Source organism: Leopardus geoffroyi, chromosome D4 (assembly GCF_018350155.1).
Source record: "Leopardus geoffroyi isolate Oge1 chromosome D4, O.geoffroyi_Oge1_pat1.0, whole genome shotgun sequence".
NCBI lineage: Eukaryota > Metazoa > Chordata > Mammalia > Carnivora > Felidae > Leopardus > Leopardus geoffroyi.
In genome coordinates, this window is record NC_059342.1 from 63,162,280 (window position 1) to 63,177,849 (window position 15,570).

General features: G+C 38.2%; 1 protein-coding gene across 1 annotated transcript in view; it reads left to right on the forward strand.

The window, feature by feature from the left end:
- Nucleotides 1-4,786: 4,786 nt before the first annotated feature.
- Nucleotides 4,787-15,570, forward strand: part of PLPPR1 (phospholipid phosphatase related 1) — a 326,466-nt gene continuing 315,682 nt past the window's right edge. The window contains exon 1 of the mRNA XM_045470343.1: nucleotides 4,787-4,894. The gene's annotated coding sequence lies outside the window, so the exon portion shown is untranslated. The remainder of the gene's footprint in view (nucleotides 4,895-15,570) is intronic.

Consider the following 15,570-nt stretch of genomic DNA (forward strand, 5'->3'; position numbering starts at 1 on the left):
GCAAAGGAAATACAATGGAGCAGACAGTCTTTTCAACAAATGGTGCTGGAACACCCACACACGCAAAACTGAATCTAGACACAGACTTTATGCCCTTCACAGAAATTAACTCAAAATGGATCACAGAACTAAATGTAAAATGCAAAACTATAAAACCCCCAGAAGATAAAATAGCAGAAACCTAGATGACCCAAGGTTTGGTGATGACTTTTTAGATAAAACACCAAAAGCTTGATCCATGAAAGAATGAATTGATAAATAGGCTGGATTTCATTAAAATTAAAAACTTCTGTGAAAGAGTGTCAAAAGATGGAGAAGATAAGCCATACTCTGGGAGAAAATATTTGCAAAAGATATATTTGATAAAGAACTGTTATCCAAAATATAAAAAGAACTCTTGAAACTCCGCAATAAGAGGGGCACCTGGGTGGCCTAGTCAGTTAAGCATCTGATCCTTGATTTGGGCTTAGGTCATGATCTCAACGTTTGTGAGATTCAGCCCCACATTGGGCTCTGTGCTGACAGTGTGGAGTCTGCTTGTGATTCTCATTCTCTCTCTGCCCCTCCCCCCCCAACATGCTCTCTCAAAATAAATAAGTAATCTTTTTTTAGAGTTATATAAATATGTAATAAAACCCTAAAGAAGTGTATTAAGAATGAAAAATCTAAATTTTTGTGAGTAATTACCCCTGGATAAGGAGGTGGATAATCCAACCAGAAAAGTACTTCAAATAGGTTACAAATGTATACTTAATATTTTAGTATTTAATAGGATATATAAGAAATTTCTATCATTTTATAATTTCTCTCTAAAATATTTTATAAAAACAATGTTTCCATGGGCTTTAATTCTGATTTTTAAAATGATTCATATTAATTTACAAATTGTGGGAAAAGTAGTTAAGTCCAGAAAGAAATATATAATTAAGATGCAATCCTAACATTCATTTTTTAATTTTATTTTTTAATGTTTATTCATTGTGTTTTTGAGAGAGAGAGAGAGAGACAGAGTGCAAGTAGGGGAGGGACAGAGAGAGGGAGACACAGAATCCAAAGCAGGCTCCAGGCTCTGAGCTTCAGATTCTGTGTGTGTGTCTCTCTCTCTGCCCCTCCCCAACAGGCACTAATCTTTTTTTTTTTTTTTTTTTTTTAGCACTCATCTATTTTTGAGAGAGAGAGAGAGAGACAGAGTGAGAGTGGGGAGGGGCAGAGAGATAGGGAGACACAGAATCCGAAGTAGGCTCCAGGCTCTGAGCTGTCAGCACAGAGCTCGGTGCAGGGCTCAAACCCATGAACCATGAGATCGTGACCTGAGCCAAAGTCAAATGCTTAACTGACTGAGCCATCCATGCACCCCAATAAATAATCTTAAAAAAAAAACCCACAAAACTCCACAATAAGAAAACAACCTCCAAAATGGGCCAAAGACCTTAACAGACACCTTACCAAAGAAGATATACAGGTGGCAAATATGAAAAGATGCTCCACTTTATATGTCATCAAGGTAATGAGATTAAAACAAGATAGCACTACACACCCATTAGAATGGCCGAAATCTGGAACACTGACAACGCCAAGTGACAGAAACTCTCATTCACTGCTGGTGAGAATGAAAAATGGTACAGCCACTTTGGAAGATAGTTTGGTGGTTTCTTACAAAACTAAACATATTCTTACCATACATAAAATCCAGTAATCATGTTCCTTGGTATCTGTCCAAAGGAGTTGAAAATTTATGTCCATAGAAAAACCTGCACATGGATGTTTGTAGCAGCTTTATTCATAATTACCAATACCTGGAAGCAATCAAAGTTCAGTAGCGGATGAATAAATAAACTGTTACATCCAGACAACGGAATACAATTGGGTACCAAAGACAAATGAAGTATCATGCCATGAAAAGACATGGAGGAATCTTAAATACATATTACTAAATGAAAGAAGCCAACCTAAAAGGCTATGCATTGTATTATTCCAACGACATCACATGCTGGAAAATGCAAAACTATGGAGACGGTAAAAAGATCCCTGGTTGTCAGTGATTGGGAGTTGGGGAGGGATGAACAGGCAGAACACAGAGGACTTTAGATTAGTGAAAACACTCCATATGATACTGTAAGGATGGATATTTGTCATTATACATTTGTCCAAACCCAAAGAATGTACAACAGCAAGAGTGAACCCCAAGGTAAACTATGGACTTTGGGTGATCATGATGTGTCAGTATTGGTTCATGAATTATAACAAGTGTAACATTCTAGTTGGGGATATTGAGAATGGGAAGGTGGATATAGGAAATCGCTATATATTCCTCTTAATTTTGCTGTGAACTTAAAACTGCTCTAAAAAAGTCTTTAAAAAAACACATTATAATTTTATTCCCATTCTCACCCCCATGTTCTGGTTTTATGCTCCCTATTACCTCAGTCAATATTTTTACTATGACAATAAAAGTATTGCTTTTTCTTAAAAAGAGTAATTGTTCTATGTTACTCTATATTATAGCACATCTAAAAATATATTCTTCAAGTGTCTTATGACTAGTACATATGATTTTCTTACATCAAATTTGTGGTATAAAAAGGTGAGAATGTCCTGAAATTTTTGCTTGTGATTAGATGTTTATCCCCATGAATTCTTCTAAAGTCAGAGAAGAATGCAGCACAGTCATTCTCAAATCTGATCTGATATCTCACACAAATATACTGTTTCATGTGACATACTGTGCGTTTGATCAATACTGTGTTTACCATGTGATGTATGTAAGTGGCTTACATATGCTAATACAGTTAGTTCTCAGAATGACCTTATTGGGAAGACACTTACAATTCTCTTCCTCTCTATTTTAAAGATGAAAAAAGGGAGCATAGAAAAGTTAAGTAAATGTCCCAGGATCAGGAAACTACCAAGAGCAGTGCTCAGAATGTTAAACTGAGGTAGTCTAGAACCTGAGTGGGGGCTTAATCTATATAGTGACCTTCACCCTAGGACTCAGTGACAACCACTGGAGGTAGGTGGACTTCTGTATTGTTAACCAGCTCTGTAGTTGATTCTGATGTGTGTTTCTGAGTCAAATAAACTAGTGTTTGAATTCTGACTTTTTTACTGGCTGTATGTAGTTAGGGAAGTTATTTAATCTTTTTGTCTCAATTTCCCTACAAATGAAATGGGGAGATATTTACTTTGGAGTTCTGGGTGAATTAAATGAGTTATCATATGTGAAGCACTGGTACAGAGTACATTTTTAATAAGAAGAGGTATTATTATTCTGGAGAGTTTACCAGATCTGTTTATGCTCAAGTAACACTCTTTGAGAAACATTCTTTGGCTGGTATAGGGTGGTTATTATATCTATAGCTTTTTGTTTGGAGCCTACTTTCAAATTATGCTTTCTCATTAATTGAAGAAGAAATACATGTATATGTTACATATATTTGTTATGACTTCCAAGGAGCACTTTGACATGTTTCAGAAAAGCTCTTAAAGCTGTATCTCACAGAAATATATTGCTTAATGTGACACATTGGGTAATAGGGGAAATGGCTCCATGCCAAAGAGTGTCCTGGCTCTCTCTGGGTCTCTTTATGAATGGGAAGTAGCTGCTTAGTCTGTGGGCAAGTCCTTGGGCATAAGAGATGAAAATCCGAACAGGATCACCTTGTTTGCGCCTGCCGGAGTCCGGAAAGACTCCGAAGAGCACTAACTGATGTAAGGAGATAATATACCACCTTTCCCCAGTTCAGCTAAAGACACTCATTGCTTTAAGAATGATTGGATTATTATAAAAGAGAAACTATTTAATTTTTGTCTTCTAAATTTAGCTCTTGTGGCCCAATTCAGAGAAACGCTTGTGAAAGGCCAGTCTTCTGATGTGCAAGATCCAGGCTGTTTGAGAGGAAAAAAAGCATTTCAGAAATCCAGACGTTAAGTCCTAAGGAACAGTGCACAAAGTTAATCAATACACAGTAGAAATTAAGAGGAAAGTTGACCAGTCAGAAGTCCCCAACCTGGGATTGGGGAAACCCAGAGAGTAAAGAGAGAAAGAACCTGGGGAGGAGGCCAGTGGGCTCCATGCTTGGAGAGTCTTCACTGTAGGAGAAGGTCTGATGGAATACCCAGTCTCTGCTGAATTGAGCACCTTCCGAGGCCAGAACCATGAGTTGTGGGACATCAACTTAACCAGCAGACTGTCCATCACAAGTTGAGTGATGGCTACTGCTGAGGTTCTGTTTTAGCTCACCCATATGTCTATGAAGGCTCCCGACAGACATGGCCTTTGACCCTCCAGCAGGAGTAATGCTGTGTGTGCCTTGACACTTCACTTGGCCCATCTGCAGTAAATTGTGTGGCTGATCTTCCACTTTGACAGCACAGGACACTCGTAGCCCCTTATGATGAAAAGAGTAGGGTCTTGGATTTATCACCTTGAGTGTTATGCAAAATGAAAGGCCTTCCCAACATCTAGACCTAAGCAGCTGAACAGAAAGAGCTTTATTTTTCCCCATTTTGGAAAATAGCCAAACATACTGCAAGTTTTTGAATGTACAAATTATAACCATCATGCCCTGTGAAGAGCAAACATGATGTACTTTGTAAGAATAATTTATGTCCTGTTTTTCACAGTAAAGTTAGTCACCTTGTTCGTTTATGAGTAAATAGTAGGAAAACCGTTGAATGGCAGAGACTATGTTTAATAAAAGGCAGCTAACTCTTAAGTGAGAGGAAAAGCAAAGGTAATAAAGGGTGCATTATTTGATTTTCCATTGCAGAAGTCAGTCTGTGCAAAATTCTGCTTGCAAAGAGATCATCCTTCCTACTTAACTTGTAGGAGATCATTTAGAAGGTTTGCTGGACTTGGCCGCATGGATCCTTCAGCTCCCAAGTACTTTCAGAGGTATTGTTCCATTTATTCCTTTTTATACCCTCATGAGGAAGAAAGCAGATATTTATAAATCCTACTTTACAAAGGCCGAAGTAGTGTTTGTATGGTGGGGAAACTGAGGAACAAAGGAACTAAATGACCTTGGCAGAAACTATTGCCACGGATCCCTTTTGACACCAAAAGGGTGGTATTTATAATCATTTGATAAATGCATGTGTGAAGAATGTAGATTGTTCTGAAATGAATGGTTTCAAAGTATCTGGGAATGTAGCCGAATCTGAATTTCTCCAGGAAATTGAATATACTATTCTCATGCAATTTAGGAACTTTGGAAGGAGAACAGCAGCTTTGATTTGATTTGATTTGATTTTTTTAAAGTTTGTTTGTTTGTTTGTTTGTTTATTTATTTATTTATTTATTTATTGAGAGAGAATGAGAGTGTGGGCAGGGAAGGGATGCAGAGAGAGAGGTAGGGAGAGAGAAAATCCCAAGCAGGTTACATGCTGCCAGTGCAGAGCCCAATGTGGGGCTCAATCCCATGAACCATGAAATCATGAGCTGAGCTGAAATCAAGAGTGGGACACTTAAGTGACTAAGCCACCTAGGTGCCCTAGCAGCTTTGATTTTATAATAAAACTATTAGTTACTCATTTTTCTTGAAGGGGACTTCAGTTGGAATTTAAAGGACTCTTTTGCCCAAGTCAAAGGTATTATGGTAAATAATTCTTACCTATCACTTCCAAGCAATAGTTACTGCTTCAGTCCTTTATGTCTTTAGAACTTTTTATCATCACCTTCCTTGGCATAGACCTGTAGGATTTAAGTAACTTTATAGTTGTTCTGATTTGCTGATGCTGGATAGTTGGAAGAGTCTTGGCACCAAAAGGCAATGAAAGCCAGAATCCATCTGCAGACCATTACATACTCAGTCATGTGATGAATGAAGAAGGTAGGACATTGATCAGGACAAACATCTCTGATTTGGGAAGGAACATTGCATTAGCAGATATATTCCTTCAATAATAGCCCTGAAGTTTGATGGTTGTGAGTAACTATGGTGATCTGTGTGGAGGTGAATGGCAGACTAAAAAACATTTTAATGGCTGATGTGGCTTTCATGACACATATAAACCTAAGTAAAAAAAGGTATCCTTTGAGTCTCACACAACTGTATGAAATAAGTAGGGAAGTTATTATCTCTATTTTATGGATGAAGAAATTGTGGGTCAGTATGACTTGCCCAATGTCATACAGCCGACTATCCATATTTCTCCCTGTTGAAGAAAGTATAACATTGGACTCAGTGTGAGGATTCTCCAAGAGAAAGTTGAACTGTAACTCAGTTCGTTGCATGGTTATGGGGGAGGCAATACCATTTTATTAAAGGGTTTCTTTAATTGATGAGGCAATGGGAGTTTCCAGTGATATTTGGATTATGAGTTAAGTGGGAAGGAACCTCAAACTCAAGGTTAAAGCCCAGTGGTAATCTAACATTAATAGTAAGTGGCCTGGGTAGGAGACATCAGCTGGTGTATTTTTTTTTTTTCAATATATGAAATTTATTGTCAAATTGGTTTCCATACAACACCCAGTGCTCATCCCAAAAGGTGCCCTCCTCAATACCCATCACCCACCCTCCCCTCCCTCCCATCCCCCATCAACCCTCAGTTTGTTCTCAGTTTTTAAGAGTCTCTTATGCTTTGGCTCTCTCCCAATCTAACCTCTTTTTTTTTTTTTTTTTCCTTCCCCTCCCCCATGGGTTTCTGTTAAGTTTCTCAGGATCCACATAAGAGTGAAAACATATGGTATCTGTCTTTCTCTGTATGGCTTATTTCACTTAGCATAACACTCTTCAGTTCCATCCATGTTGCTACAAAGGGCCATATTCCGTTCTTTCTCATTGCCATGTAGTACTCCATTGTGTATATAAACCACAATTTCTTTATCCATTCATCAGTTGATGGACATTTAGGCTCTTTCCATAATTTGGCTATTGTTGAGAGTTCAGCTGGTGTATTTTAACATCGATGTAAACACCTGGAACAGACATACTGAATCAGCTGAGGTCCAAGAGAAATGGGGCACACTGACCTCTACAATCTCTGAGAATTGGGAGAATAATGGACTCAGCAGGATTTCCGGTAAAATTAAGAAGAGGAAGTTCTCAGGTCTCAGGGCTATTTTCACATCCCTCATCTTGCCAGGCTGCCAAAATACTTCCTTTGCAAACTCCTGAAATTATTTCAGCAGCATTTGTCATTATAGTGACTCCCCTTGATTTAAAAAAAAATTTTAATGTTTATTTATTTTTGAGAGAGAGACAGAGCATGAGTGGGGGAGGGGCAGAGAGAGAGAGGGAGACACAGAATCCAAAGCAGGCTGTGCTGACAGCTCAGAGCCCTAGGAACTCAGGAGCCCTGAGATCATGACCTGAGTTGAAGTCTGATGCTTAACTGACTGAGCCACCCAGGCTCCCTCCCCTTGAATTTAGGAGAGGCTCTAGACCTGGAGTTGACGAACATAATGCCTGTGGGCCAAATTTAGCCCACTGCCTATTATTGTAAATGCAGTTTTATTGGAACACAGCCACTCCCCTTTGCTTATATACTGTCTATGGTTGCTTTCATACTAGGAAGGCAACACTGAGTATCTGCAGTAGAGACCATATGGCAGAAAAATAAAAAAATACTTTCTGGCTCTATACAGAAAAATTTGCTGATCTTTGTCCTGTACTGTTAATGGCAAAATGCTTTAATCTCAGTGCTTGCTCTGATTACTTAGGAGTGGTTGCCTGAACTACTTTTTTGAAACTCTGAAACTGTGTCTCTGGCCAGTGAGAACGAGTGCTCCATCAGTTAGTTGTATCTGCGGTAGACACAGAAGCTAGGATTGATGGCGGTTATGCTAAGTGTTTACCATTCCTTACTGTAGGCTTTCATTTCCTCATGCTGCTGTGAGACCGCCCTAAGCCAAGACATTCCCTGATGACTTGAGGGCTGTCTTTAATAAAAGGTGGAGCAGGTGACTTCTAATGTAAGGCAAATCCCACACCTTTCCAAATAAATTAACTAAGATAACTAGTCACGTATATGATTTGAACACCACAAACTTGGCTCTGTGATTTACAAATGCTACCTTATTTGTTTCTACAAATCTGAAAGGGAGACATTTGTCTTATTTCATGGCTGAGGAAATTAACTTACAGGGAAATTCAGGTTCTTACTGCATTGAATGCAAATATGGTTCCAAAACCAGTAATTTCTTGTCTGTTGGGTTAAGTTAAATTTGAGAGGAATCACAATGTCATTATCAGTCCTTCCCACTACATAAAATTCAACAATTAGAAATTAGAACTGTATATCTAAGAGAAATATCTCTGGGGGGGCTTAACCTATTGGGCATCCATACTTCAATGTGTAATACCTTAATATGACCACTATTATCTCATAAAAAAGGAACTCTAGTTTTGAACATTGTATACATACAATAGAAAGTTGTTTAGTGGTGTTTTTTGCTTGCTTGTTTGTTTTAGCAAAGAAAGTTAGAAAAGTAATGTTAGAGCATGAGGTCTTTTTAGGGGAAACCAGGATATTCAGAGATCTGATGTTAGCAAAGGAGAATATTTGAATCATACCTGTGGTCCAATAGGTAGATATGAGATTAATTATTTCTGGCTAGTGTTTTACTCAATGTTGTTTTGATTGCAACTGGCAGAAACTTCAGAGATAATTTATGATGAGGGATATTTTGTTCAAAAAAATGTATGTTTTTCTCATAGAATTTAAGGGCAGAAAAGTATAGCTGTCTTCAAAAGGAACCTGACCTAACTGGAAATTGTTTCTTTCTTTCTCTCTGTTACACACCCCACAACTGTCTGCTTCATTCTGTTTCCCTATTTCTCTGTGTTTGTATTGGAAAAACTAAATACCCAGCTAAGCAGCATTACCTTCTAGACTTTATCACAGATCTAGCATGGGAAATTAGATGCTAGGTCAGGACCTTATTCTCAAAACATGATCAAAAATGAGAAAGGACAAAACTTATTTAAAGCAAAGTTTTAAATAGTCCTATATTCCTCTAAAGAGATTTTTGATGTTTTCCCTGACTATGGATACTCTCATGCCAAGATCTAATAAGTCCTGATGCTAATGACATTTACTGAGAATCCAGTAATGTCTGCAGAGAGCTTTGAACAAGCTTTTTTTTTAATGTTTATTTATTTATTTTGAGAGAGAGCAAGAGAGAGAGAGAGAGAGGAGGAGGAGAGCGAGCATGAGCGGGGGAGGGACAGAGAGAGCGAGAGAGAGAGCCTGGTGGACTCCATCCACCATATGATCCAGCAATTCTACTTTTGGGTATTTATCCAAGAAAAGGGTACTTTCCAAAGAAAAGGATAAATACCCAGAAGTAGAATTGCTGGATCATATGGTGGCTCTATTTTTAATGTTCTGAGGAAATTCCATCATACTGTTTTCCACAGTGACTGCACCAGTTTGCATTCCCACCAACAGAGCATGAGGGTTCCTTTTTCTCTATAGCCTTGCCAACACTTGCTGTTTCTTGTGCTTTTGATTTTAGCCATTCTGACAGATGTGAGGTGCATTGTAGTTTTGATTTGCATTTCCCTGATGATGAGTGATGTTGAGCATCTTTTCCTGTGTCTGTTGGCCATCTGTATGTCTTCTTTGGAGAAATGTCTGTTCATGTCTTCTGCCCATTTTTAATAGGATTATTATTAGTAGTGTTATGGTGTTGAATTATAGAAGTTCTTTATATATTTTGGATACTAACTCTTTATGAGATATATCATTTGCAAATATCTTCTCCCATTCTGTAGGTTGCCTTTTAATTTTGTTTTTTATTTGTTTTGATGTTTTCCCAGTAGTTTATTTTTGCTTGTTTCCCTTAGCTCAGAAAATGTATCTAGAAAAATATTGCTGCAGCTGTGTCAGAGAAATTACTGAGTGTACTCTCTTCCAGGATTTTTATGGTTTCAGGTCTCACATTTAGGTCCTTAATCTATTTTGAGTTTATTTTTGTGTATGATGTAAGGAAGTGGTCCAATTTTATTTTGTTGCATGTAGCTGTCCAGTTTTCCCAACATCATTTGTTATAGAGACTGTCTTTTTCCCATTGCATAATCTTGCCTCCTTTGTCAAAGATTAATTGACCATATAATTGTGGGTTTATTTCTGGGCTCTCTATTCTGTTCCATCAACCTGTGTTTCTGTTTTTGTGCCAGTACCATACTGTTTTGATTACTATGGTTTTATAGTGTATCTTGAAATCTGGGATTGTGATACCTCCAGGTTTTTTCTTTCTTTCTTTTTTCTTTTTTTCTTTTTCAAGATTGCTTTGGCTATTCAGTGTCCTTTATGTTTCCATACAAATTTTAAGATTGTTTGTTCTAGCTCTGTGAAAAATGCTGTTGGTATTTTGATAAGGATTGCATTAAATATGTAGATTGCTTTTGTTAGTATGGACATTTTAACAATATTGTTTCCCCCAATCCATGAACGTGGAATATCTTCCCATTTGTTTGTGTCATATTCAGTTTTTTTCCATCAGTGTTTTATAGTTTTAGAGTACAGGTCTTTCCTTTTTTTTGGTTTAGTTTATTCCAAGGTATTTTATTATTTTTGGCACAGTTGTAAATGGGAATCTTTTCTTAATTTCTCTGCTGATGTTTCATTATTAGTGTGTAGAAATGCAACAGATTTATGCATGTTGATTTTGTATCCTGCAACTTTACTGAATTCATTTATCAATTCTGGTAGTTTTTTCATGGAGTCTTTAGGGTTTTCTATATATAGCACATGTCATCTACAAATAGTGAAAGTGCTACTTTTTTCTTCTACTTTTTTCTTATCAATTTGGATGGCTTTTGTTTCTTTTTGTTGCATGATTGCTGTGGACTTCTAGTACTATGTTGAATAAAAGTGGTGAGAGTGGGCATCCTTGTCTTGTTCCTGATCTTAGGGGTAAGATCTCAGTTTTTTCACCATTGAGTATGATGTCAACTGTGTGTTTTTCACATATGGACTTTATTATATTGGGGTACGTTCCTTTTAAAACTACTTTGTGGAGGGTTTTTATCATGGATGGATGTTGTACTTTGTCAAATATCTTTTAAGCATTTTTTTTTTTTTTTGCATAGCCTCCTGGCATCTACTAATTCAACCAATGATCAACCATATCATTGTCATGTTCTCTCCTTTTTCCTTCTCATTCTTTCTATCCTTGAACATTTACATTTCTTTTCTTTAAATTTGTGTTTTGAATTTATTTATTTTTGAGAGACAGAGCACAAGTGGGAGAGGGGAAGAGAGAGAGAAGGAGACACAGAATCTGAAGCAGGCTCCAGGCTCCAAGCTGTCAGCACAGAGCCTGACACGGGGCTTGAACTCACAAACCGTGAGATCATGACCTGAGCTGAAGTTGGACGCTTAACCAACTGAGCCACCCAGCTGCCTCATGAACATTTACATTCCAACAATTACATAAAATATTGAATTCTAGAGAGAATAAATACAAATTATATTTATAGATATTTTAGGTCTGAGGAGGATAAATCACAAGTGGACATAGAAGTTATTTTTAATAACTTTTATTAATGACAATTTTTTATTCACAAACACATATACTCTGGTACAAACACATTGTAGTTACTAAAATACTCTATAATATCCAAACTGAGGCAGGAAAATGCTGGAGGTGTTTCAGTGTTAGTGATGATGTAGTTGGAAGGGCCCAAAATATCCTGTTCTCAGTGACCTATCATATAAAGTACAAGAAGCTTGTTCAGGGGCTCCTGGGTGGCTCAGTTGGTTGGGCATCTGACTCTTGATTTTGGCTCAGATCATGGGTTCATGGTTTGTGAGATCGAGCCCTGCCTTAGGCCCTGTTCTGGCAGCATGGAGCCTGCTTGGGATCTTTTTCTCCCTCTCTCTCTGCCCCTCCCTACATCATGCCCTCCCTCTCAAAATAAATAAATAAACATTAAAAAAAAAAGCTTGTTCAAAGTCCTCTGCAGACATTATTGGGTTCTCAGTAAATGTCATAAGAATCAGGACTTATTAGATCTTGGTATGAGAGTATCTATAGTCAGGGGAAACATCAAAAATCAACACTTCATTTAAAACATGTGATATAGAGTAAAAGGACCCTGGGCTTGTCTTGTCCCTCAAACATAGCTAGATCAACATCAAACCATTTTGAACACCTAGGGAATTGATCTGAGGATTAATAGAACATTCTGCATAATTTGAGGGAGGTAATGTGGCAGGTATGTGGTGTGGAGATGTGAATTGGGAGAGAGAAGAGCTGTAGTGCTGCAGAGGGGAGGGAGCCCTTTTCACACAGAAGATAAAGGGGGAGAGAGATAAGTGCATGGGTTTGTACAAGAAAACACTCTCCCTGAAAGTAGCTAGAGAGAAAGAGTGAAAACACACACAAGGGACTGTACAACAAAACTGTTCCCCAAAACTATTGATGGGGTAAAAAGGAGAGGGTTTCAATACACCAGTTTTTTATAAACAGCAGAGTAGAGTCTGAAGTTTCAGAAGTCAACCCCTGGTGCTCCAGTGAGGAAGCAGGGTGGAGCCTCAGGAGTGGGCAGTGTGGTCTGAGGATTCCTTGGGTCATACAGGAAAAAGAGGTTTCCCTGCTTGGAGTGCATTTGGTACAGGTGATATGACCTCTCCGTGGGCAAAAGACCTGGCAGCCTCCATCAAGCGGCCATGTTCACCCATATAGGAACAGAGACACCAGCTGAGGGCAGCAAACCCTGGCGCTGGCTATGCATTGGGACTTACCATAAACTCTGAGCCACTGCAGAGTGGAGTGACCATTTCCTGGGACAAGCTGGCCCTGGCTATAGCACAGTGAGTTCCTCCCCCAGAAGATCACTGTAAGTCCAAACCTTGGGGGTCTTCAAAGTGTAGGGTTTTGAAACATAGCTGCACCTGAGATAAAACACTGGAGAGAGGTGCCACTTGGTAGGCAGACAGCTCAGACACAGACAGGGGGAAGGTGGGGAGCTGATGGAAGTGGGGGACACAGGAGAGATGACTGATCTCGCATCTGTGATGGCCCGAACTTCCCACTCTACAGAGTATTGAGCAGGTGAAGCCATTTTCAACGTTAGCCCACCAACACTGATTGACCCTAGTGAGCTAAACAGCGCCACCAAGTGGAGAATGGAGCCATTACACCAAGCCCCGCCCCTCTGTGCTTTTGAGGCTCATTTCCACTGGGGCAAGTCAGCCTGGGAATCAGAGCAGCAGGCCCCTCCCTCAGAAGATCAGCGCAAACCCCTTCCAGGAGCTTACTCTACTGACCATAGACTGCTGCAAGGTCTCACCTCTAGGGGAAACTGGATCTAGCTTCATTTGGGTTTTTTGGTTTGTTCATTTGTATTTTCGTTTTTTTTTTTTTTTTTGTTATTGCTTCTGTTGTTGTTTTTCTTTTCTTTTGTTTTCTTTTGTTTCTTGGATACAGAAGGAGAAAAATGTTTATTTTTAAATTCTGTTTCATTAATTTTTAATTTTTCTTTTTCTCTCTTTTTTCTCTTTTCTCCTTTTTCTATCAAGCTTCTCTTGAAAAACAGAGAAACACACAACTGTGATCTAGCTTCCTTTATTTGATTTAAAAATTAAAAAAAAATTTTTAATGTTTACTTATTTTTGAGAGAGGGAGAGAGAGACAGTGTGAGTGGGGAAGGGTCAGAGAGAAAGAGAGACACAGATTCTGAAGCAGGCCCCAGGCTCTGAGCTGTCAGCACAGAACCCAACACGGGGCTCAAACCCACAAACTGTAAGATCATGACCTGAGCTGAAGCTGGACACTTAACCAACTGAGCCACCCAAGCACCCCAATATTTTTAAATTTTTGAACTTTTATTCCATTCGATTATTATTATTGTTGTGTTTTTTCCTCCAAAATGACAAGTTGGAGGAATTCACCTCAAAAGAATAGGAAGAAATGACAGCCAGGGATTTAGTTAATGCAGATATAAGATATCTGAACTAGAATTTTAAACAATAATTGTAAGGATATTAGCTGGGCTTGAAAAAAACATAGAAGACACCAGAGAATCTCTTTATGCAGAGATAAAAGAACTAAAATTTAGTCAAGCTGAAATAAAAAATTCTATAACTGAGATGCAAACTCAAATACAGACCATAAAAAATGAGGATGGACAAGGCAGAGGAGTGAATTAGCAGTATAGAAGATAAAATTATGGAAAATAATGAAGCTGAAAAGAAGAGGGAAACAAAGATCAAGGATAACAATGGAAGAATTAAGGAACTCAGTGATTTATTAAAACATCACATTAGTACAAAGGAATTCCAGAAGATGAAGAGAGAGAAAAAGGGGAAGTAGGTTTATGTGAGCAAATTATAGCTGAAAACTTCCCTAATCTGGGGAAGGACACAGATATCAAAATCCAAGAAGCATAAAGAAATACCATTAAATCCAACAGATGCTGGCCATTGTCAAGACATATCATAGTCAGGTTCACAAATAAACAGACAAGGATAGAATCCTGGAAGCAGCAAGGGAAAGAAGACTTTAACCTACAAGGGAAGACAAATCAGGTCCACAGCAGATCTGTCCACAGAAACTTGGCAGGCCAGAAAAGAGTGGCAAGATATATTCAACATGCTGAATGGAATATATATGCAGCCATATATGGAATGGAAAACATATGCAGCCAAGAATATTCTATCCAACAAGGCTGTCATTCAAAATGGAAGGACAGCTGAAGAGTTTCCCAGACAAACAAAAACTAAAGGAGTTTATGACTACTAAATCAGCCCTACTAGAAATTTTAAGGGGGACTCTTTAACTGGAGGAAAAAAAAAAGACCAAAAGCAACAAAGACTAGAAAGGACCAGAGAGCATCAACCAGCAACACCAACTGTGCAGGTAAAGGTAACACAATGGTACTAAATGCATACCTTTCAATAATCACTCTGAATGTAAATGGACTAAATGCTCCAATCAAAAGACATAGGGTATCATAATGTATAAAAAAACCCAAGATCTATCTATATGCTGCCTATAAGAGACTCATTTTAGAACTAAAGATACCTGCAGATTGAAAGTGAGGGGATGGAGAACCATCTACCATGCTAATAGATGTCAAAAGAAAGCTGGAATAGCCATAGTTATGTCAGACAAACTAGATTTTAAAACAAAGACTGTAACAAGAGATGAAGAAGGCATTACATCATAATTAAGGGGTCTATGCATCAAGAAAACCTAACAATTGTAATTATTTATGGCCCCAACTTGGACCATCCAAATATATAAATCAATTAATCATAAACATAAACTCATTGATAATAATACAATAATAGTAGGGGATTTCAACACCACACTTACACCAATGGACAGATCACCTAAGCAGAAAATCTACAAGGAAACAGTGGCTTTGAATGAGACAGTGGACCAGATGGACTTAGCAGATATATCCAGAACATTTCATTCTAAAGCAGCAGAATTCACATCCTTCTCGAGTGCACACGGAACACTCTCCAGAACAGATCACATACTGGCTCACAAATGAGCCCTCAACAAGTACAAAAAGATTGAGATCATACCATGCATATTTTCAGATCACAACGCTATGAAACTTATCAACCACACACAAAAAAATTGTCAAGTCCTCAAATATATGGAGG